This window comes from Mercenaria mercenaria, chromosome 12 (genome assembly GCF_021730395.1).
Source record: "Mercenaria mercenaria strain notata chromosome 12, MADL_Memer_1, whole genome shotgun sequence".
NCBI classification, from domain to species: Eukaryota; Metazoa; Mollusca; class Bivalvia; order Venerida; family Veneridae; genus Mercenaria; species Mercenaria mercenaria.
The window spans coordinates 48,442,894-48,466,563 of NC_069372.1; the positions used below are offsets into that span (position 1 = coordinate 48,442,894).

Sequence of the window (23,670 nt, forward strand, 5' to 3'; positions counted from 1 at the left end):
TAATATATTCTGTTTTTCGTTTAATAGAAGGCTGAATTGTTTTCTGACGGTATCTAACACTTTGCATAAAATTGAAACAAACTGGCTGTGAACATCTTTTAGCCGGTAGAAAGCGAACTGGTCAGTTTCTGTCTGATAAAACTCAGATGCAATGAGAAAGAGATGTCTTTTTACAAGTAACAGAATGGAAAGTGAAGTAAATGTAGCTTTAGGTAGTGTAGGCATGATTGCAGCTAATTCATGTTCAAGCCTGTTTCAGTGTTCCATAAGAAACATATGTAAAGGATAATTTCCCTTAATCAAGCACAATGCAGATGGCTAGTACGGTTATGGCACCTGGCAAAACTGAACCAACATTTGAGAAATATCAAAATATCGTAGAAAAAAGCATGAACACCCATGTTTTTTTATGGTTTCTCTCCGACGTATATGACATAAGCTTCTTATACAGCAAAAAAAGAAAAAATGTTGTCCATTAAAAACAAGGATGCCTTAGTCACAAAATACGACCGTCGAGAGCTTGTTAGAAGAAAAGTTTTTGTTACTGAACTGCACATATTATTCAAATATCACGACAGTAGCTTCTAAAACACGAAAACAAGGGCTATCGTTAAAAACGATGGACGCTGCCCGAATTGCATATTTGTCAGTGGATGTATAGCTAAGAATTTTAGTCTTAGTAGGTCTCTAGTCCAGGTACCTTCAAAACAGGTCTTGAGATCGTAGGTCAAAGCATAGGAAAAGTTGAAAAAACTTTATTTGATAATTATGATATTGACCTTCTCCAAAGTGACCCCAAACCCAAGCAGTTGGTAGGTCTCTATGCTAGTTACACAAACATCAAATCTTAAGGTCCTAGGTCAAAGAGTAAGTGAGTTTTCAGCAAAAGTTGCATAAGTGTGACATTGACCTTAGACCTAGGGACTGGTGTTTGCGTATGACGCTCCGTCTTATGGTGAACATTTGTGCCAAGTTACATTAAATCCCTCCATGCACGAAGAAGAAATGCTCCGGACAAAGTTGTCATTCTTGTAGCAGGCCTTCGACCTCTAAGTGTGATCTTGACCTTAGACCTAGGGACTGGTTCTTGCGTATGACACTTCGTCTTATGATGGTGAACATGTGTGCCAAGTTACATTAAAATCCCTCCATGCACGAAGAAGAAATACTCCGGACAAAGTTGTCATTCTTGTATCAGGCATTTGACCTCTAAGTTTGACCTTGACTTTAGACCTAGGGACCTGATTCTTACGTATGACACTCCGTGTGATGATGGTGAACATTTGTGCCAAGTTACATCAAAATCCCTCCATGCATAAGGATGAAATGCTCCGGACAAAGTCATTCTTGAATTTGACCTTTGACCTCTAAGTGTGACCTTGACCTTAGACCTAGGGAACTGGTTCTTGCGCATGACACTCCGACTCATAATGGTACATTTGTGCCGAGCTACATCAAACTCCCTCCATGCATGAAGAAAAAATGCTCCGGACAAGTTTGTGTACGCCGTCCGCCCTCCCGCCCGCCAAGGGCGTTCCCATAATACGTCCCGTCATCAAAAAGGATATAAAAATGTGTTTCGTTATATTTTAAGTAATCCAAACAATTTACCAAAAGAAGAAATTTTTTTTTCCTTCATGAAGAATTTGTTATTCTTATGTACTATTATTACTTGTGTCAATTATGTAAGATTCTGTGTACTGAAGTGAAAATTAAAAAAAATTAAACCAATTTGTCTTGAAATTTATTCATAATTTTCCTCAGCTCTTGGTTCTCATATCTGAATTCCTGCCAGTAACATAAAAATGTGGTGACATACCCTTATGATCGCAGAAATGAAAGTGTACATATTGAAGTAGATTTATGTATTTTGTGATTTTGTAAGCCTGTATTTTGTGCAAGTTTCCAGGTGTACGCTATTTTCTTGTGTTTTTTTTTTTTTTTTTTTTTTTTTTGTTTGTTTGTTTGTTTTTCTTTTGTTGGATTTATCGTCGCACCGGCACGTGATAGGTCATATGGCGACTTTCCAGCTTTAATGGTGGAGGAAGACCCCAGGTGCCCCTCCGTGCATTATTTCATCACGAGCGGGCACCTGAGTAGAACCACCGACCTTCCGTAAGCCAGCTGGATGGCTTCCTCACATGAAGAATTCAACGCCCCGAGTGAGGCTCGAACCCACATCGATGAGGGGCAAGTGATTTGAAGTCAGCGACCTTAACCACTCGGCCACGGAGGCCCCCTTTAAAGAGTATTTACATATGTTATGTACCTTTGGATATTTCTCTTTTGTCATTTTATTTTGCCTCTGATCCTGTGACGTACCTTTTGTGCATGCGCATAAGCGCCGAAAAGTTTGCGCTGGAAGTTCAGCGAAAATTATTACTGGAACACTGCATAGTTATCATATCAGAGGTGATTTTTAAAGAGAATCGCTAATGTTTCACTATATAATAGTATTATTATCTACAGCTGCTTTTACTGTATTTTTTTTCGAGTACGAAACTCTGCCAGTGTTATATTCCAATATGTACTACTACTTTAGGGAAAAGTCTGGCAATATGTTATTGTATAATCGATTGATAAAGTCATTCAAGCTGTGTTACACAATGAGTTATCTACTCTTACGGTTTTGTAAAGCTGTATTTTGTGCAAGTTCCCAGGTGTACGCTATTTTCATGTGGTATTTTTATGTACTATATTTACGTATTTGCTACACCACTAGAAATTGATGGATTTAGGAAATATTTTGATTGGTTGGCGAATGTTCACGAGAAATTACAAGCACTGTATACAGTTGTATATAGTCTTTATAGTAGTGAACTGTTTAGTCAATATTCATTGCTGCATATTCATACCAGTCCTACGGAGGAGGTGAACAAAACAACAACAACAACAAGACCCTGAAAGTAAATACACCAACGTAATCGTCAACACATAACACTTGGGTTATAATTTTCCTGTTATTTGTTTTATTTCATAGAAGACACGTCGATAATTTGATGGAAATAAAACATGCTGACACTCCTATTTCTTTAAAATATCATGACTGCCACCCAGAACTGCAATGAGTGAGTCGGATGGTCGGCAATTCATTTTTTATTTTCGCCACAGGAAACGAAAAACAAATTCTGATGTAAAACTATTGTTGTCTTTTTTTTCATTCTCGAGGATGTTTACGCGTGTTCGAACTCATGTACAGTTAAAAAGAAAGTTTAAGATTCTCATTCCATGACGAAACGTAGACGACCAATTCCATTCCGTCTTGGATATAATTCAGATACGAATGATGACCAGTATCTATTTTACAAAAGACAAACAGTACACTACTTCACTAGCCGCTTAAATTAAGCGCTGATTTAAGACATCTCCAAATTCGGACAAATGGTCTATACTTGTAAAACTTTTTTCATGTTACAAAAGTGCATGTTTTTTTTATGATTCGTAAAATCTGAAAAATCCTTCCAGACACGCGTGGAAAGGACAGGGTACCAACCAATAAAGATACTGTAGATGGTTTTATACGAAAACACAAGCTTTATGCGTACACGTAGCTTTCGGTTTTGAAAAGATGGTCTACAAAGTTTTGAAATCATAGAAACGCTAAAGATCCTATATTTTTGTTGAAATAGCGAAAGTCAGACATAAGAAATAGGCAAAAATATCATACGCACGTGCGTATTGTGCGTAACGATAATTACGCCCTTGTTGGAAAAAAGAACATTTTCCCATTTTTCTTTCTTTTCTTGTTTATTTACGTTTTCTTATTTGAAATATATTCACACTTGTTGGATTTGGCCGTATTAATCGCTACACTCTCGTAAATATTCTAAAAGTTAAGTTTGCTCAACCAAGTAAATATTGAAATATTATAGATTTAATAGAAGTATTTCTCTATATTCTTAAATGATAGCATAATATAATAAAACTGGCAAAATACATACCAGTGTTTTATTACAAAATAAGAATTTGAGTATCGAAGGTTCTATGCATCGCATGGATAGTTTGAGAGGCTTTGTTTACACAAGATGTATCCACTGGCACCAGATCAGAAAGAAAATGCCTCCGTATTTGTTATACCCTACCCCTAGGTATTCTATAAGAACCATGGTCATGAACGGGAAAATGTACTAACCCGTTTCAATCGTACATTTCTCAACTTAAACGCGCAGTTCGGTGAAGGGGTACCTAGAATATTGAACAAGCGATAATTTATCTTCCATCGTGCACCAGTCACATTGTCTCAATATTCAGACAAAACCCAGACAAAACAAACAAACAACGGACGTATCATGTTATGCCATTGTCCGTCCGTCCGTTCGTCAGCCAGTCCGTCTGTCAACATTTCTAGTTTTCGGACTTCGAGATGGTACCTAAAAGTCAAATTACTCTTCACAGTTTTTCTTAGTGTGAGATAATAACTAAATGCATCAATTCACTACTAACATATATTTGTGTTTCTCCCTTTCCATGTAAAAACATTTAAAAAGTGACCTCTAAAAATATCTAAAGCAAAATTGAGAACTCCTGTATTGATTGTTTTTCATTGATTGTGGGATTTCACCAATTATAGTTAATAACGTCTACACAGGTAAATAAATCAATAGATTTAGAGTAAATTTAGTCTCGTTTCAACACTTTGAAAGAGCATATACTGAACGTTCTTATGTCTTTTAATAATTTCAAAATCTAAAACTACCCAAGAGTTTAAAACTCATGACAAAATTCTGAGTGAAACAGAATATAAGTTTCCGTACGTGTTCTACTTGCTATATTTATTATATTGTTTGTAGTTACTGTCATATAACTTTGATGAAATGAAGAATTTTGTATGACACACATTGTGTATTTGCATTGTGCTCACACCAATTTAATTTCTAATTCCTTATCTGGCGGATTGCAGCGGCTTCCTTGGCCGAGCGGTTAAGTTCGCTGACTTTGAATCGCTTACAACCTTACTGATGTGTGTTCGAAACCTCACCTGGTACAATTCTTCATGTGAAAGCGCCATCCAGCTGGCTTAAAGAAGTGGTTCTACCAAGGTGCCCGTCTATGCATTAAACAATGCCTGGAGGGTCTTAGGTCTTCTTCTATCGACAAAAGCCAGAACAGTCACCAAATGAAATAACTTGGTGTTGGTGAGGCTTAAAACCCAACAAAATAAATACAACTGGCGAATTGAAATGTAAGTTCAATATATACCCTAAATGAACGCGAACGAAAAGAAGAAGATACCCTAAATGAGAAGAAAATGTTAGCAAAGATGTTGTTTTGTTATGTTTATAATATTAAAACATTTGTAATCCTAGTTGACGCGATAGAGACAAAATAGTAAAATTCGGGGATTACGCAAACTATTTAATTCAATTTTTTATACAAGTTTTGGTTATTCAGCTATTCATCCATGTACATTTTTTTCGATTAAAACTGCATGACACAAAACCGTTTAAACTTTAGAGTATACAGCAATAGTAATGTTAGTAGTTATGACCTGGCGGCATTAATGATTGATATTTCTTTAAAAAAATACAAAAAGGAACAATTTTCTTCTTCGTGTAAAACTTTCCTGATTTTGTATTTTCTAATTGGAACCATTGTCCTAAGTGAACCTGTTTCAGTAACTGCCCTGTTTCGTGATTTTTCATCCTTGCTGGCTTTTCTTTAGACAGCCTGATGTTATAATCACTTTAGATGTTATCTTATTAGTAGGACATGAATATAAGAAGCGACATACTCCCCCTTACTCTTTAAGGCATCTTGTTTTAAACTTTACGGGAAATGACCTAGATTTTAACCATATTTCAGTAATAGAGACCTGTCGTTTCTGACTATTGGAAATAAATAACAAATACTGATGAAATGGGATAAGGTTGTGACTTTATTATTGTAATATCATTACAAACAAGGAATCGGTAAAACCTAATGATGCTCCCCGATGCATGTCCTTGTCCCAATATGAAGAATAACGTATCAGAAACCAAAAAAAGAATGGAGATAGAAAAAAGAAGAAAATTTAATAAAGGGAGATAATTCAAAAACTAGATAAAGTAGAGTTATTGTTCTTTGACATTGCACTTTCCGTCAATGGCCTCTATCATGGTATGAAGTTTCAATGAAATGTCATTATCACTTTTCAAGTAATGCTCCGGACAAGCCTTAATTTGTATAATAAATGGAGATGATGCAAAAACTAGGTAAAGTACAGTTATGGTTCCTTAACATTGCACTTGTCTAAATGGCCTCTATGCTTATTTGAAGTTTCAATCAAATGCCATCAATACTTTTCAAGTTATACTTCGGACAAAAGTGTGAGTATTGGACGGACAGACGGACGGAAGGACGGACAAGCGGCAACTATATGCTCGCCGTTTTAGGAGCATAAAAATAATAAAATTTCATGGCATATTTTACGAAATAAAAGTATCATGTGATGAAGTATGAAATGATAGTTTCAAGCTAAAATGCATAGAACCAAATAGAGAACACAGTGATGCTTAAGCTATCATGATAAGCACATATGCACTAGAAACAAAGTGCTAGACAAGTCCAGCTACAGAAATTCCGAGGCTAAATGCTCACCGAATCGATTGTTTGTTTTGGGTTTAACGCCGTTTTTCAACAGAGTTTCAGTTCTGTAACGGCGGGAAGTTAACCTAACCTGCGTTCCTGGATTCTGTACCAGTACAAACATTTCTCCACAAGTAACCACCAACTTCCCTACATGAATCACAGGTAAAGGACGAAATTATTTCAGACACAGTGTCTTATATCAAATCGTCACGGAGAACATAAGCCCACCCGACGATCGAACTCATGACCCCGCAATCATAGATCGGCGCTCTCCCTATTGAGCTAAGCGGGCGGGTGTCAACGAATTGAATTTTCAGCGTTATGATGTGATGTCTTAAAAGACAAACAACACATGAATCCAATTCAAGTGCAGTAGAATATATTTTCATACATGTAACACTAAAATTGTGTCTGTAAAATTAATATTTGTATTTTATATGGTTTCATCCTTAATTGTAAAATTTGTAAAACGGACTTGGTTGCTAGGCTTAGATCGGGCAACTTTTGCTACGCAATGTTTAACGATCCAAGCAAATGACTGCAGTAACCTGCGCACTCAACGAAAGAAACAAGGGATCATGTCTGTTTCAACAGACCTAGGTGTTAGAGGTTTGTAGCGAAGTGATCCACAAATATATTCATAAATACATAGCTGACCTACAAGTACATTGCATTTTGTTTCAACTTTCGACGCATCACTTATCAATTGGCCGAATAGTTGTCTATTCTAGGACTTCTGTTAAACGGCCGACTACTTAGGTCAATGGCACCTCTTACGGTTAAGAACGCTCGCCCTAAACACCAGTGATAAGTGAAGCCCAGTCGACTGCTAAAATTAGACTGTTGATCTAATGACCAACCTAGGAAGTGAACATGTATTCTTGCGAAACAGCCTTTGTATCAAAAGCAAATTAAAAACAAGCCAAATTTGTGTGGCACCTACTTGGAACTGTCAATGGCAAAAACACTACTGGGAAATTTTAACTAAACAAATTTCACTCTTGACCCCCGCCATGTTCTAAAGTCACAGGGCAGTGTTTATCCCCCACCACGTGAATCGCAGCTCAAAGTCATAGATCAAAGCAGATCAGTCCAAGCAATGGATTTTAACAGTTGCCGTTATTAATACATGTCCTAAAATAGCATACAGGCAAGAGCAACAAAGAGTTTAACAGTTTATTCATCCATGCAACGTTTGCACAGCTTCTACATATACTTGCTGCATCAAATGTAGTGCTATATATATATTCTGAATATATTTATATCTCTTAATGCAAACTATCTCTATATATTCAATGTATCCTCGAGATCCAGTTAACTTTCAGAGACAGAAAATATAGCTTCTCTGGTCCAAATCAGTTAAAAAGACTAAAATGTCGCTACTGATTTGTGAGACATGAAAACAGAGATTTGAGTATATATATGCAAATGTTGAACCAGTACGAATGGGTAGTACAATTCGGGCTCGTATATAAAGCAGCACCGAAACTAATCTTACTGGGTTAGTGGACTTGCTGTGGCCGTAATTGGTCTGGTATATTGTGTTGGTGATTTAGTTCGTATAAATTCTCTCTACTATATATCGAGTTACATGCTTCTCAAAATTTATCCGGTTTCAGTAAGTATCAGGGTTTACCCCTTGTCGGAATAAAAAACAATCTTTAAATATAAACTTTATCAAAACTTCTTGACTGGCATTGTATTAGCATTTCTTTTCTATTCATTTAGTCAGCTGTTCTTTTTGTTCGTTGTTTTGTTTACGCACTAAGTCTTGTGCGTTTACTCCTTTTACAGAGGACTGTTTACTTATAAAATAGTTAACTCACATATAACGAAATCATAAATTCTAAAACACGATATACTTAGGGCTAAATTGTATTAACTGCAATAAACAGTTATTTAGTATAAACCACTGGCCGAGGGCAAATATGCACTCTTTTACGATATTAGAGTAATTTGTCCTCTGTCTATACAGTCCTACAACTGTGAAAACTCCATTCATGGAAACATATCATGGGATTTCTTTGAAATAATCATGAAAATAATCAACCTTATGCAATAAGTCTTTTTTATCAATATAGCTTCCCTGAAAAGAAACGATAAAGATATTGTGAATCATTTGAATCGCATATAAAAACAATACCTCCATAAATTTTATTATTCCTTTACAATAATTGTGTTGCTTGTATTAATCCTTTAGATGACCAAACAGTAAGCGGGATACTGAATATTTTATTCTGATATAAATACGTGAAATTTAAAATGAAAAAAAAATATACATAACGTTTAACAACTTTATAGTTAGATCTACATGTTAAATCAAAGTGCTGTAAAACTGAAGCGGGATAGAGAAGATAAACATTGAACTGTTTCATGATAGCTCACGTGACAGGTGGGCCTCTGTGGCAAAGTGTATTTACAAGTTGATATGACAGGTCTTAATTGCCCAGCGAGGCTAGATAACCTGAGCTATTCATTCTGATTCTGTAATAGTTATGGTAACAGTTAAATGCCTGCATAATACAAACCGATACACGACGTGTTCCCTTCATTGTCCTTGCCACGTCAAAATACAATAAGAAACAAACACAACAATGATGCGTAATCTTCGCAATCCTTTCCGCAAGAAAATATATAGAAAAACAAGACAATCAGTGGATCTTTACCTATTTTTCTTCATTCCGTCAAAATACAAAGTGAAACACATCAGTTCATGATGCGTTACCTTCAAACTCATTGTAATACAAGTCTTTGACCTCAGATAGCCTATTTTATGTTTAAGTTTGACATAGATTTCATAAAGGAACATTTTTTTCTGACCAGGTGTCACATAGATCAGGTTTTGAATATGGCATAAAGGCCCTAGAGTGTTAAAAGGATTTTTATGTACCCGAGTGATCTATTGTTTTATTTCCTATGACCAGGTTTGAAATTATAGTAATTAAAGTTCTGACCAAAGTTTTATATAGATCAAATAGACCTGGCCGTTTCAGCCTCGTTTAATTGTTAAGGCATATATTCTGACCAAGTTTCATGAAGACTGGAACAAAATTGTGACCTTTAAAGTGTTAACAGAGTTAACGTCGCAAGACGACACACGACAACGGACACATGGGGATTACGATTATTTATAGCACTTTATGCTCAGGAGAGCTGAAATATTGCAGTTGTATTCATTCATCAACCGGAAAAAATATTCATCATATCAAGGACACTGCGTTTCGTACTAATTTATTAAAATTCAATTCTACAGTAACGAGTAATATTTATTGATTAACATTGTTATCATTCTATTTTTGCTGCGGCGGTATACGCAATAAAATGTTAAATGCAAAATGAATCCGTTGGTTATAACTTGCAAGTAATTTTCTAATTTTTTATCAGCAATATAATAAAAAATTATAACAAGATCATTTGGAGCCCTAGAACGCTTCATAACGGTGGTAAGTTATCCTAACTGGAAAAAGTACTGACTTGTTCTCCGTATGTAAGTGACAATTGCTGGTGGCGAATGACCTGTCCACTGAGCACATATTCCATACCCGGGGATCACACGCTTAATATCCGCTTTCAATGCATGATCGTAGGTTTGTATTCAAACATTTACCGAATTGAATCGGATTACTATTTTTAACTAACATGCGCTTATGGACTTTTAGGCTGTTACGCTCAATACGAACGCTTTAAAAACAAAGTATGGTGTTTGTAATTATTTTCCCTTGACATGTGTGTATCTTAAGTACGTTGCCGAAGTTATATATTATATAGATTTTTCAAAACAGTTTTTTAACACTTAAATAAGAAATGCATATAGGCTGTCTGGTATATTTGATTTCAATAGGAAAGTTAAATATAATTGATTCTTTAGTGTTACTCAACCTTGCAAAATTAACATACTTTACACTTGATTCTTTCTTTTCTTTCTTGTTTACCAAAATATAATGTTACTGCAATTATCGGGTTGCAGCCTACGTGCAAACTGTAGCATGAATTTATTCGGGTTCAGTTTGTATCACGATTGTCACCCGGATGAAATCTTAAATTAGAAAGTACTTTATCAAGTTTTCAAGGATAAATATATTTTATATAAAATTCTGTCCTCTTCATATATAGACCGACAACTGTACCAAAAAAAATCAGTGGATCTTTTCATGGAAAAGAGATTATAATCTCAATGCATTTCTTTGAAATAGATAAAAATAGCAACGTCTCTTTATTAAGTTTGTTTATTTCGTGGACAGCTATCACTTTTATGAAAACTAAAACTCAAACTAGAAGATGCTTTTGTAGGAAAGCGTATGTCTCTCCCAATGCACAGCCGTATAGGTAAGACGTTTTTAGGGGACAGGAGCGAAAGTAAAAAGGACACTGATGGTTGGCTGCGATAGGGATCATCTACTTGGCATGTCCAACCATCCGACTAAGTTTCAGCATTCTTAACCAAATGGTTCTCAAGTTGTGAATTGGAAACAGTTTTCCATGTTCAAGCCCCTGTGACCTTGATCTTTGATCGAGTAATCAGTAAGAGTCATCTACTCCGCTTTTCCAATCATCCAATAAGTTTCAACATTCTTGGTCAAGTGGTTCTCAAGTTATTGATTGGAAAGTGCTTTCTATGCTCAGGCCCCTGTGACCTTCATCTTAGCTCAAGTGACCCAAAAAAACAATAAGGATCATCTACACTTTAAGTCCAATCAATTTATAATGTTTGAAGGTTCTAGGTCAAATGGTTCTCAAGTTATTGACCGGAAATGGATTTCAATTTTCTGTCCACCGCGACTTGACCTTTAATAGAGTGGCCCCAAAATCAATAGGGTCATCTACTCTGCATGTCCAATAATCCTATGAACTTGTAACAGTCTTGGTCAAGTGGTTCTCAAGGTACTGACCAGAAATGGTTTTCCATGTTCAGGCCACTGTGACCTTGAACTAAATAGAGTGATCCCATAATCAACAGGGGTAATCTACTCTGCATGTCCAATTATCTTACGAAGTTTCAACATTTTGAGTTAAGTGGTTCTCGATTTATTGATCGGAAATTGTTTTCCATGTTCAGGCCCCTGTTACCTTGACCTTTGATCGAGTAATCAGTAAGGGCCATCTACTCTGCATTCCAATCATCCTATTAAGTTTCAACATTCTGGGTAAAGTGGTTTTCAAGTTATGATCGGAAATGGTTTTCCATGTTCAGGCCCCTGTGACCTTGACCTTTGATGAAGTGACCCATAAAATAATAGGGGTCGTCTACTCTATAAGCCCTACCATCCTATGAATTTGAAGGTTCTAGGTCAAATTGTTCTTCAGTTAACAGCCACCAGGATATCTTTGCAAAACTAGGATTTTGGCAAACTTCATTACCATTTCTAAGTGACTTAGAAACTTGTTTTAGCTTGGATGGTAATTTAAGGGCCAAAGAGCAATAAATGATATAGTTTTGCATTATTTTTTTATTTTGTTATGTACAAAAAAAGTTGATTAAAAAAATTGTCCAATTGGATTTTTCCAATTTCCAATCGGATATATGGCGTCCGATTGGAATTTTTGAAAATCCAATCGGACATTTTTCCAATATTTTAGCGGGCTGGAGTTTTTTTCCGGGCAGAAAACTATAAATTTTTATAACAAATTTAAAGGCATATTTGTGTTACTTTTGAGTTTTACTGTCTTATTGTCTGGGTTTGAGATCCATACTATGGTAAATAAAAAAAAATCCCATTTAAAAAGCTTGTCACAAATTGACATACGGGCCTTATTTTATATGTATTGTAAATGCAGGTATTGCATCATCTTTTTGTAAATTTTTGAGTTATTGAGGTAAATGTCAGATTTCACGCATGAAATACCTCTCATGTTTTTCTGTTTTTCATAACTTAAATTTCCATGTAAATTTCATTAAATTCTGTTCAGTAATAAGAAAGTTGATATTTTATAAACTTCAGTAATTTATGTTTTTATCCCCAAAACCACTATAATGGGCCTCAAATTGTCAATTTAAATTCGCGCCAAAGTAGTTAGATTCCCCGGCTATATCGTGAATCCCGTGAAAATGACAATAGTCGGAGTCCACGGCTTAGCCGTGAATCCCATGAAATTTAGTATTTGGCGGGACATTATCCTTTAAATAGACTGAACTAGATATGCCTTGCGCACACCACCTTACGACTTTATAGACGAATCTATGTCTGAATTATTTTCTTGCTAGAAATTTATGCTCGATCGAGGTAAGAAATTTATTTGTTAGATTTTTGTATGATTTTTGCATTACAATTTTTATTTGGTAAATTTTTGTTCATTCTACAGAATTCTGTAACATTTACTTTTCGGCATATGATTTTAGCTAGTTTCGGTATGTCAGGATGATTTATTAAATTTTTCAGACTTTTGTAAATTATTTCGAAAGAGGAATCTAAAATGTTTCATTTATATAAGATGTTAAATTTATACTGAAATTTGTAACATGATATTTATAAAGTACTTTGTTTCAAAAACTTATGTCAAACATTTCGTTATTATGGAACGCCATTACTGCATTGTATTGTTATGTATAAATCTATATGGCAAGTCTAGTACCATGTAATATATTATTGTAATTTGTAATTGTGTGCCAGTCTATAGCACATCTAATTAATGTCCGTTGTAGTGTACGGCATTAGATATTATATGGATGCCAAATATGATATAACGTTTGATTTATATTGAATTTTGTTAATTTGTAGTTGTAAATAATGGCTGCAGTTTATCATTTCCATTACTATAATGTTTCATCATATACTTTTCATATCTTTTTCATACTTTAACTTTAGTCTTTTAAGTAAGTAATCTTTGTAATAATGGAAGTAATAAGTGACGTATTTTAATCATGTGACGTTTGAACTTAGTAGCACATATGTTTTGTATAAGTAGCACGTATTATTTATGGGAGCCTACGGAGGTATTGTGTACCCAAAGGAGCAGTTTTATGCCCTGACTTATTTGTTTTGCTATGGTGCTTACCATATGTTATATATTTTAGCTTCTTCCGCCAGACGATTTTACCTGGTGATGTCATAACCCGGAAGTACAATGCCCGAGGTTCACTTGTCTTCACTCGCCTGGATGTGATATTCCCAGCGCAGAGCTTACGTCCCATGGTTGTGCCGTAAACCGCAAAGACGCTGATTTTTGTTATCCTCTGAAGTCGGCTCAGGGATGCAGTCACCTACCACCATAGGGAGCCAATACGGAATCAACGTATTCACGGTTTAAAGGGACTAGAAGATATGTTGTTATATATTGTTTGTGCTACTTAAAGTTCACAATTGAATTAAAGAACTGTGTCACGTCAGATTAGAATGGAATTTAAGAACTTTTGTATCTAGAGATACTGAACTTTCTTTTTTTTTCTTTCTTATAATCAGTTTTTTTTTCTTTTCATATCTATTCATTGTTAATAATCATCTTATGTAAATAAATTTGTAAATATTGTAAAGGGTGTTGATTTGTTTTGATGGTTACTGTCGCCGGTACGGCCTTTCCTGTCACAAAGCTGGAAAAAAATCCGAATGGACAATTTCAGAAAGAAAAATCAGATTTATTGTACACACATATAAACAGGATCAATGAACACCCTTAAACATAAATAGCGAATAACGATGTTTTTAGTCAGTTTAAAATGGTTTAAAAAAAATCTAAATCCAATTAGATTTTTTTTTTCAATTTTAGGAGTTGGAATTTTTTCCAGCTTTTAAAGTTGGAAATTTTTCCAGCTTTAAAAGTTTGATTTTTTTTCCAGCTTTTAAAATTGGAAAATATCCAGCTTAAATGATGGGACTTTTTTCCAATTTTGAATGACTGTGGTCATTTTAAAGCTAAAATACTTCTTTTCTAAGATTTTTTGAACTGCATTAATATAAATTTACTGACGGATGAGCCATAAAATACTATTACTTGATACTTATCTATAAATTATTATGAGTTCCAATGAAATCTGAAGCGTCAATATTTTTCTAATATAATGCTGACGTCCAAATAAATATCATATAGGGCCTGCGACGTCATTTGTGACACCAGTTTCATGTATGCCATTGCGTTTAAAAGTTTCTATAAACAGGAATTTGTACCATTCTTATAGAAATAATATATATACTTTTGTGAATGTAACAAAATATTTGTATTGCATCTAGAAATGGGCACTCCATATTTCTCGGAATAATTTTTCACCCATTACGTCGCCGAATATCCGGAGCATATTTCCAGCGTATTTTCTCAATTCTTATACAAATCTAAAAACCAATAAGTATTCCAAGATAGAGACTAAATATATTTTTTTCCGTTTTATGCTATAGCGCAACAATTGTTTATCGTACCGTATAAAGAAATAAATTTTGTTGTTGCGCTTCAACAATTGACATTTTTAGCCTGCCGAACGGATTCTGTTGTTTCTATGATAAAAAGAGTGAAACACCAGTTTCATGACTATAAATTTTGAGACAAAAATGGTCCAGAATACACTCCTTGTGCGACCTGTACCTTATTATCTGCAAATATCTGGCCTAAAACATATGTATATTTATAAAGCGTGCGACCATATTTGTAACCATGCACTATTTCCACATTTTGAGCTCTGGATGGATGGATGACTATTTCCATTTTATCTGAGTTCCGGTATCTCAGGTAAGATTTTAGACCCGGCCATCTACATGGAGCTTCAATCATTAGTTTATTTTACACAGTAATTACTCGTACGCGCTCCTTCATTCTAAAATTATTTTTAATAACCATTTGAATATAAATGCCTTTACGGTACATCTACCTGTTGTAGTAAACAAAATCGTATTAGACCATAATAGGAAACAGGCCCCTGCCACTTAACTTAGCGCAGGTTTTAATTCACACAAAGCAATTACACGCATATTCGTCAAATCCTGGCATAATATTTACAGAAATATGAGAAAATGGTCTTAATGTCAATCATTATGTAGACTATTATTTAACTTAAATATTTCTTTAAGAAATTCATCGATTTGTAATTGAATGACAGGTCGTGGACATAACCGAATTGTTTGTTTTCATTTTTTATTCCATTTGGTGCATTTAATTTATCTAGTAGAAACATTAATAAGATGTCAGTATTTACTCGGAAAGCAGGGGTAAAAAGGCTTTTTGCGGTTACGGTTGTATTAATAAAACCCGGCCCGGCCCAAACCACGGAAATAGCTTCGATTTCGATTTTACGGAAACCACCAGAAACTAATATAATTACGATATTAATGATATCGTGTCGATATCAAGTTACATTCTGTCACATATATATTTAGAAGTTAAAGTCATTTGTTTATTTTTATATTCATAGCTTTATAGTCACGTTCTCTTGTAGACCAATAGCCAAAATTTCTAATTTAACTGGCATTTATTAAGATCAACGATTTTCACCTGCTTGAAAATTACAGGACAGTTCTTATTTATATTTTCTTTTCCCCCTCGCCAGTTTGGCAGAGTAGTTGTGAAAGTAGTTCATAATGACGTAACATTAACTAGCTGTCAAGTTCTGTTGAAAATGTCCAGCCATGTGCTATTTCATGTCTGCCCGTTACACAAAATGACATGTCGATTGCAGAGCTCCATTGAGTTTAATTGAAACACCTAAACTATCTCGTTATTTTAGGTATTTGCTTATGTCAAGTGATATACCTCATTGAACATACGTTTCATCAATATTAAATACTTTTCTTGTAGTTCTGTAATGATGAAGTAAATTACACATTTGCATTGACTAAGATGACGGTATAACCATTCGTAATTATATTAGCTTTCCGTCCGTAAGTTTCCGGTGGTTTCCGTATAATCGGAATTGGTTATGCCCGTTGTTTGTGCCCGGCCGGGCTGGGTTTTATTAATAAACCCCTTATTGCTGGTCATAATCTCAGATTCTCCCTACCTCCCCGCTCTTATATAAATACTATTATCGCAATTTGGAGTTACGGTTGGGGCAACCGGCTCACAGCATAAGATTAACATGTCTTTCTGTGAAATTAAAACAGAAGAAAACACATTTCGTTAATTCAAAACGGTTTTTTGAATACGGAAAATATCATAACTGTAAAATATTCTTACCATCCCTGCAATATATGCATTAAATCACACATTGTGCTGCATGTCTATCTAAAACTTAATGGACACCTAGCCCAAGTATCTGAGTGAAAACAATGTTTGATCAAATGACTCTACAAAAGGTCAAAGAGGAAACATGTTTTGACCGGTTAATTATATAGTTTTCTATGTAGAGAGTAATTAAAACTGGAAAAGCGCGTTTGTTTTACAATGAATGACTGTGTAAAAATACTGTCACTTTATTGTCATGTTTCGATTTAAATGTATAGATAAACTTCTTAGTTGTAAATTAACGTATTTCCTATCAATCTTTTTAAAACTGATTCTGTTCATGTGTTATATCCGAGATACAAGTATGTGCCCTTGATAAAAATAAAAAAAAAGTATATATATATATATAAGCTTATTTATAAGCCTGTTGCTTTGCAAGTTTTATCAATAATACATGTATTTTCTATGAGGAAGACAACTTCTATACATCCTTGCAGTGGTTGCACATGCACAATTTAGTATTATGCTTCTATTTTTATTTTTATCTTTTTGTTTTGTTTTCTTTTAGTTTCAACACGTTACCGGTTTTCACTACATCTTGATGTGACACTGAACATATCTTTCAGGATATAAACTTTCCAGAAAATGCTTCCACGTAGAGGTTCGCAATTGCTGCCATTTTTTTCACGTTTTGATAGTAGTAGCTTAGCTAACTTCCTTTATTTCGGGCCTGAGGAGCACATCATCGTAATCCCATAAGTAGCTGTTTACGCTACTCTTCATGTCATCACACTACTTGTAGTAACAGTTTTTGTTGTTGATAAGTGGACACTAATAAATATCAATATAGCAGATGTTGCCTGGACAGGTTACAATAGTGAGGTTAATTTTTCTAATAACAAGAGATAACTTAACTATTGTTGATTGTTCTAGCTGACATTTATTGACACTGTACATTTTCTCTTATAAATAGATAATAGAATTTATCAAACTGTTTGTAACAATGATACGATTACACAAAATTGTACTAATGGTGACATAACTTCCACTGTCCAACTATAGATTTCTATTGCCACCTAGAAATACATTATTAAAACAACAACATCTGCCCATCAGCATCTTGCCTATATAAGCAGAATCCCAGAACTGAAAGATAAGTCACATTTATGCAGTTACATGACAGACTTGTTCCTTGGATTCTGCAGGTAAGATATTTTGTTATATTTATTTAGAAAATTATTATCATTTTATATACTTTAGTATCTTGTATATTGCGGTTAAGTATTGTTAGGTATTTGAATGATTCGTTGTAATGTAATGATAATTCTTATTCATAATTCGGTAAATGAAGTGTTCAGTTGCTATAAAGAAAAGTATTACGTGTATTTTGTGACTATAATTTCTTATTCACATACATTCAGTCATTTCTTTCCAGACACTGTATTTTGAATATTCATTTATTTATAATTGAAGTTATATTAGGGTAATCTGCACGAAAAGAAAGGTAGTTCGTTTAAGTGTAATGAATTTCTTACTAATCATTTTTAAAGAATATTGTAATGATAGATTGTTTATTATTAGACAGGATATCTATATTTTATAACTATCATACTTCTTGTTTGCTCATAATATATTCAGCATTTTATATGTTTGCCCCATGTTTATTGGTAATTTATGACAAATAAATACCTTTCATTTAGCATTCATATTTTTCATATACTAGTTCACTGAATACTGTTATACTTTGTATTCTTGTTGTTTTGAATAAAATAAAGTCACATTTATGCAGTTACATGACAGACTTGTTCCTTGGATTCTGCAGGTTTTATCCCAGTGGCTTCCGTAACCCCAAAATTATAACGGTTACATACTGTACTTTTCACCGTAATCGCCATGATTACGCGTAGAGGGCCGTAATAAGGCACCTGTGGATGTCCGACAATTGTCTGAGGACGAATCAATCAAAATAATAAAAGGAGAAAACAATGAGTGAATGAATACGTAAATTCATAAATTTATTCAATAAAAAGTAGTTATTTATTCTATTTCCTCTATCATTGCAAGTACATGTATATGGTATGCAAAAGACAAGATCTCCGCCAAGTGCGGCAATATACGCCCACAATTATATCGGAGGAAGGGGACAAATTTTAAACAACTTAACTGTTGAAACCCAAAGGAGAGTAACAACAAATGAGAAGAAATTCCTCAAAAAGTCCAGAAAAAACCTTACCAGGTACATGTAAAAATACACCTAAAATTGGAGGTACAATCCATGTTGTACCAAAGAAAAGTGTTCTCTGTTTTCCCTAAGACAAATAATAAAAAAACCAAAGTTAGCTGTTTATAGTAACATAAAAGGAAGTAATGAAAAAATATTGTAAGTAAGCAAACAATGATCTGTCGAATAAATATAAGAGAACCACAATGCAGATCAATATAATCACGTAACAAAGTCATATGAACTTTGATCCCTAAGAGTGACCTTGGCTTTGATGCAAGCCATCCAAAACAAGTGCTCTGCACAGACCTTGGTTTCCGGTACGTGTACAGTAAGAGAATTAAAAACATCCTCGCGTTCCTACTTTTTAAAAGCCTTTAAGTTGGGTTTAACGTCACACTGACATAACTATAGGTCATATAGCCACTTTCCAGCTATGATGGTGGAGGAATACCCCAGGTGCTCCATCCGTGCATTTTTCCACCGACTTCACGTAAGGCAACATGATGGCTTTCTCGCATGAAGAATTCAACGGCCCGAGTGAGGCTCGAATCTACACCAGTGAGGGGCAAGTGATTCAAATTCAGCGACTTTAACCACCTGGCACGGGATGCCCCTTTTAAAAGTCAGTGAAATGGCAACAAGTAAAGTGGTAATTACTGTTGTTACTGTGAAACCGATAACAGAGCAGTCTGACTCACGCGCCATAGTCATAGTGGCTACGGGTAACTGAAACCAGATTTAGCCAGCATTGAAATAATCAGCTCCAGCATTACCATCAACATCCAAGGTGGAGGTATTCTTGTGAAAAAATGAATGCTCTTTAAAAATCCAGTTGTATATGAGTTTTAATGTATATATATTATTGACTATACAGTAAGTTCCCACAGAATTTCTAGAAACATGTAGAAAACGCATTTATTACAAATCGTTAGCTTGTTTCTTACATTATTTATATATCACCGAGCCATAGTTTTTTTCTATAATGCCTGTCTATACTTCATCACATATTCACTGGGCTAATAGGTAAAAAATACTATATAAAATGAAACTTTGAAAATTAATTGCTGATGTCGTGTAATGTAACACTACTGAATGGTTTGCCGGTAAATAGTCAGAACTTTTGGTCATGTCATTAATCCGATCCCGGGCAATAGTTTTAACTATTAACCGGTATACATGCAGTGCACCATATCGGGCCTCAGTAGTTTTTACTACTTACCCGCGGTCTAGTCATTCAATTAGTGTATACTATTGGGCAATAGTTTTTATTGGCCTGCAAGCAATTAAATAAGTGATACCGTGTATGTCGTGTGCACGAGATAAGATGTTGATCGCTCAAGATAAGATGTCGTGCGCACGAGATAAGATGTTGATCGCTCAAGATAAGATGTCGTGCGCTCGAGATAAGATGTTGTGCGCACGAGATAATTTAATCTTAAAAAAATAAATGCATGTCCTAAACATACCACCGTATGAACGTGACTAAATGATCTTTATTACTATTTTGAGCTGGAATTACCCTTTCTACGATTATACCATGAAAATCATGTAACTGCCATTCCAAATTTATGGCAATTTTGGTTTTTGAATTTAATTAACCCTTCCTACGATTATTCATTGTACAGACACCCTTCCTACGGTTATTCATTGTACAGAAAATTTTCTTATAACCACCCTATGTCTATTATATATATATTATACCTAGTATTTTAGTAACGTAAATTCTATTCATTACGCAACGTACCGTTAGATATACCTGATTTTTCTAGGAACGTTTTTGTTAGGCATACCTGGGATTTGGGAACGATCTTAGATCATAAAACAAAAGAATGTCAAAAAAACCCCCCAAAAAACAGGTAGTACTATATAGTAATCATACTGTGGTATCATCCATCCTTGAGTATGCATTTGATTTAATTTCATGTCTACACCATAAATATGGCTTTAATGTTTTCTATCAAATCATTTCTTATTATGTTATTTATTATTTTTATTACCATAACTTCGAGTTAAATTTACCATTTCTACGAATGATCTATGTACTGACAATCGTTTATACTATAACAATCTTTCTGTTCTGTTATTCACCAATCAAGACACAAATAATTGCTAAAATATATCTTTGATTGACTATTCTAGACTTCCTCATAAACGTGACTTACTTGATCTTTGTTCAGCTTTTGCACTGTACGATTATTCCATGCATTGTAATTGTCTCAATAACATCCTACATCTAACACACATCACCACTGACAATGACCAATGATCAACATGACTAAAATATACCTTAATCTAGTGTGCATTTCAATTGCCTGGCGGGGCGGGGTTTCGCGATGGTCCACTGCATTATTGTGCAAGATATGTAGTATATTCGGCAACCTGACTTTTTATTTAGTGGCCATCTACCTAACATTGTAACCAACATAGCGTTGAATTTTAGCGGTTGGTAACTTAAAGATTAAGGATTTAAACAATTAAATTGCTCTACCTATTTTGCTAGTTTTTTGAGATTACCATTATGTCAGGATACGCGTTTTATGACCCAGGGAAGTATCTTGAACTATAAATGGGTCAACTCGCTAAGGTGTCTATGTCTTAGACTAGCTGACAAACGATGTAAAATGCCCTTTGTTTAAACGTATAGCTGATGAGACCAAATATCTCGTATATAAAATTTTCCTCTGGCTACCTTGCATAAATAATTCGTGTATCAATGATTCGTAAATGATTTCAGTTAGGAGCTAAATAATTCAGGTATCAGGCAAATCACTTAATGTTTCAAACTAACAATCTTCAGTTAATAATAATTAGCTCAAACTCCTATAGGCTGGAAACTCTACACTTGACTGGTCTTTTTGTTGAAGTTCCCGTCAGACAATGTCTTTGAATCAACAACACACGAGTTCTATCGCATAGATGCTTGGCCTCTGTCCTCTAAATTGAAGTTGCATCTATGTATAATTGCCCCGACTCCTCGATGCTCAGCGCCTATATGCTATCACATGTAGCATTCAACTACCATATAGGTATATCCCCGATGCCTTGGATGTACTTCGCTAATAATGCTATACGCTTGAACTCTCCTACTATCTCAGTAAATTACCAAACTCTGGGTCTCTGTCTCAGCTTTCCGATGCTCAGCCTACATTTGCTATCGTCTATAGTATTAAGCTGCCCTTTAGGTAAAACTCCTATGCGCTGGCCCTATAGCTCGAAACATTGCTGAAATTTTGCAACTCTTCTTTAGTCTCTGTACTTCAAATGTCTTCTTTTTAATAATTTATCCGTCCTGACAGGGTAGTTGCAATAACTTCCTTATCAAGGTACTGGGATAAATTAATAGTTGAATCCTCGATGTGTCTTCTTCGATCGCTGGATACCGAATGATCTCTCTCTCTCTCTCTCTCTCTCTCTCTCTCATCCATCTACCTGTTTATACCTTAGCAGACGCGAGCTTTGATTGGTGCTATTTATAGAACTTGTTTCTGATTGGTCCAAAATCGAATATAGTATTATACAAGAAGAACCTGCTCTAACAAATTGCTGGTTCCCATTAACTATTGTATATGACATAATGTGTGATGCTGCGATCCAGTTGTCAACATAATATGAATCCAAATCAGCCACAAATTACCCAAATCCTATCATTAACAGCAATTCAACAATCATTATATCAATTATAGCATGAAAAGGGAGTCAAGCAGTACCTGTGCTTATGTGTAACATAATCAAAATATCAAACATACAAGTTATTCTGAGACATTATTTGCATAAGTCAGAGATTAAGTTTAGTTGGAAGAAGGGGAGGAGGTATTTTAGTTAAGTAGAAATCAACGGTTTGGAGAAGAGAAGAAATGCAGTCATGTGGCGTAAAGTCTATGAACTGAATACTGTAATACTGCAAAGATCTAGGGGTCGAAGGGGGAGAGAGAAGCAGGTAAAAACAAGAGGGTCATGATGACCCTAGATCGCTCACCTGAGTAATATAGTCATCAACAAGGCAGTTAGAAAGACAGCTATATCCCCCACCGCTGTTACGGATAGTGAAAGGGTTGATGGTACTGATTGGAAGCATTGACGTTGTTTAGTATATTTTATAGTGACATTTAGCTTGCACGGCTAACTCGTAGGTTTTGCAAACTATCTCAATAAGGTAAACACTTGACCAAAGTTTCAAGACAATACTTCAAGTGGTAAAGAAGAAAAAGGAGGGAGCAGGAAATTGAAAGGCTCAAACGTTTGAGTTGTGTCCTTGACCTTGAGTTGGCATGGGTGAATTTTGAATTCTGCACATCGTCTTGATAAGGGGAATATAACGTTTATTTCGTATCAAAATCCTTCAAGGGGTTTAGGAGATACAGAGCGGACACAAAAAGGAAGGCTCGAACCTTTGATGTTGAGTTGTGATCTTGACCTTGAGGCAACATGGCTGGCTTATAAGTTATGCACGTTATCATTTGACCCAAGTTTCATGAAAATCCTTTAATAGGTTTAGGAGATACAGAGCAGACAAAAAATGGAAGGGCCAAAGTTTTGACCTTAAGTTGTGACCTTGAAATTGAGCAGATATAGCTGACTCTTAAGTTCTATACATCTTCTTGATTAGGTGATTATTTGATTCAAGCGTCCTGAAAATCCTTTAAGGGGTTTAAGAGATACAGAGCGAAAACATAATGGAAGGCTCAAACGTTTGACCTTGAGTTGTGACCTTGACCTTGAATCGACATGCTGACTGATGTGTTCTGCACATCGTCTTGATCGGAAGGACGGACGGACGGAGACCATTGCTATAATTCCCA

At 35.0% G+C, this 23,670-nt stretch overlaps 1 protein-coding gene across 2 annotated transcripts in view; it reads right to left on the reverse strand.

The window, feature by feature from the left end:
- Positions 1-21,214, reverse strand: part of LOC123534174 (uncharacterized) — a 134,326-nt gene extending 113,112 nt beyond the window's left edge. For both annotated transcript variants that reach the window (XM_053519966.1, XM_053519965.1), the window contains exon 1: positions 21,034-21,214. The gene's annotated coding sequence lies outside the window, so the exon portion shown is untranslated. The remainder of the gene's footprint in view (positions 1-21,033) is intronic.
- Positions 21,215-23,670: the final 2,456 nt, after the last annotated feature.